The following is a 2,658-nucleotide window of genomic DNA, read 5'->3' as shown; positions in this document are numbered from 1 at the left end:
ATTGCCTTGAATACATTAAACACCAATTTCTCATCATGTAGTCTAAGAGTGAGTTCACCCTTTTGTACATCTATGATGGCTCCAGCAGTGGCTAGGAAGGGTCTTCCCAGAATTATTGAAGCTTTGGCTTCTTCCTCCATATCTAACACCACAAAATCAGCAGGAAATATAAAATCTCCCACTTTCACCAACAAATCCTCAACTATCCCATGAGGGAATTTAAAAGTTCGATCTGCCAATTGGAGAGCCATTCTTGTTGGTTTGGCTTCCTCAATCTTCATTCTTCTCATCATTGTTAGAGACATCAAATTGATGCTGGCCCCTAAGTCACACAGGGCCTTCTCCACCATGACTTCTCCTATGATGCAGGGGATTTGGAAACTGCCTGGGTCCTTCAATTTCTGAGGCAATTTGTGCTGAATGATGGCACTGCATTCTTCAGTTAACAACACAGTTTCCTCATTTCTCCAGCTTCTCTTCTTGGTCATTAATTCTTTTAAGAATTTTGCATAGAGTGGCATTTGCTCTATTGCCTCAGCAAACGGAATGTTGATTTGGAGCTTCTTGAAAATCTCCAAGAACCTGGAGAATTGACCATCCTTTTCACTTTTCATCAAACGTTGAGGATATGGTGCTTTAGGTGTATAAGGCTTCAGGACCTCTTTTTCTTTTTCTTTTGTTGTAGACGATATAAAAGATTGTCCTTGTTCCTTATCTCTCACAATTTCCTTTGCTTCATCCTCTGTGGTTTCCTTTGAGATCTCCTTTAGATTCTTTCCGCTTCTAAGGGTTATGGCCTTACATTCTTCCCTTGCAATAGCCTTGGCAGCATGAGAAACGCTTGTCCCAGGGTTTTGCTTAGACAAATACAAAATTTGATTTTCTAGCTTCAGGATGGCAGCTCCTTGGTTTTGCAGGTTAGAATTTACTTCTTCCTTAAAAGCTTTCAATTCGGTTATGTCTTGACTCATGGTTGCAAGCATTCCTTCTATCCGGTTCAATTGATCTTGAAATTGTTGGGTTGGATTAGGTTGGGTAGGTTGATTATTTTGGCCATGATATGATGGTTGGGGGTAAGTGTTTTGTGTGGCTTGGTATGATCTTTGGTTGGAGTTTTGGTATGTGGAATTGTTATGTTGGTTGTGGTTGTAAGGTTTGTGGTTTTGTGGTTGGGTTTGTTGGTTTCCCCACCCAAAGTTTGGGTGGTTTCTCCAGCCTGGGTTGTAAGTGTTGGAATGTGGATCATATGATTGCCTTTGTTGGTTTCCCACATAATTGGCCTCTTCCCAATCACCTCCTTCAATGCTTACCTCCTCTTGATCTTGTGTGTGTATTGCAGCCACTTGCTTTGTTTCTAATTGCCTGGTAAGCTCTGCTAGTTGTTTGGCAAACACCTTGTTTTGGGCTAGAATTGTATCAACATGGTTCAGCTCCATGACTCCCTTAGTGTTGTGCCTTTCTGATGCATAGTAGTACTCATTCTCAGCCACTGTCTCAATCACTTCAATGGCCTCTTCCACAGTCTTTTTCCTGTTCAATGAACCTCCTGATGAATGGTCTACAGCCTTCCTTGATTCATAAGAGAGTCCATCATAGAAAATGTGCAATTGCACCCAGTCATGGAACATGTCTGGTGGGCATTTCCTTGTCAAGTCCTTGAATCTCTCCCATGCCTCGTAGAGAGTTTCACCATCTTGTTGTCTAAAAGTCTGAACCTCAGATCGAAGCCTATTGACCTTTTGTGGGGGGTAGAAACGTGCCAGAAACTTGCTTTCCACCTCATCCCATGTTGTTAGACTCCCCCTTGGGAATGATTCCAGCCACTTAGCTGCTTTGTCCCTAAGTGAAAATGGGAACAAAAGCAGTTTATAGGCATCTTCCTGGACTCCATTGGACTTCACAGTGTCACAAATTCTCAGGAATTTTGTGAGATGTTGGTTGGGATCTTCATTAGCACTTCCACCAAATGAACAATGATTCTCTACAAGTGATATTAGCTGTGGTTTGAGCTCAAAATTGTTGGCCTGAATGGGTGGTTTCTGGATGCTGCTACCACAATTCCCAGAGGTTGGGTTTATGTATGAACTAAGAACCCTCCTCTCAGGAATGGCATTGTTTCCATCAGCTCTCTCATGGTTGTGAACTTCTCTATCCATGTTGAGATCTAAAGCTTCCTCAAAATTGTCCTCAGATTCTCCTTCAGATTCCTCTTCTCCCACTACTCTCTTCCCTCTTGCTTCCCTTCTCAGTCTATGAAGGGTCCTCTCTGGTTCGGTATATGGAGGAGTTGATGTCTCTCCTCTCCTACCTGTCATACAAGAACACAGCACAGGCACAAACAAGTGAAATACTCTTGGTTAATGGAAGAGTATGGTTAGAGCAATTGAGGAATTAATTCAAACAGTTAGTGAGTCAGTGAGTTAGTTGCTTGAATTTAAAGGCATAAAGAAAGAAAGCATGTAACCGAGTGCAGAAATTAAAATTCAACAAGTAACTTGAACAGAATTAACAAAGCAAGAGAAATTGCTCAATCTAGTTAGCTTCCAATTGGAGAATTGTCAATCGAAAACCAATCCCCGGCAACGGCGCCATAAACTTGATGCGCATAAACTAGTTATGCTACGATTTAGGAAATTGCACGATCGGCAAAATTCCTTC

The 2,658-nt window shown here is 41.8% G+C and overlaps 1 non-coding gene across 1 annotated transcript; it reads left to right on the top strand.

Moving 5' to 3' along the window:
* Positions 1 to 1,626: 1,626 nt before the first annotated feature.
* On the top strand, positions 1,627 to 1,730 carry LOC148579932 (small nucleolar RNA R71). The gene has a single exon (XR_015899355.1). It is a non-coding gene; the product is annotated as a small nucleolar RNA R71 (small nucleolar RNA).
* Positions 1,731 to 2,658: the final 928 nt, after the last annotated feature.

The sequence above is a fragment of the Arachis ipaensis genome, chromosome B10 (assembly GCF_059453495.1).
Source record: "Arachis ipaensis isolate K30076 ecotype BB chromosome B10, ASM5945349v1, whole genome shotgun sequence".
Taxonomy (NCBI): Eukaryota; Viridiplantae; Streptophyta; class Magnoliopsida; order Fabales; family Fabaceae; genus Arachis; species Arachis ipaensis.
Note: the sequence above shows the minus strand (reverse complement) of the source record. Positions and strands in the feature narration are given on the sequence as shown.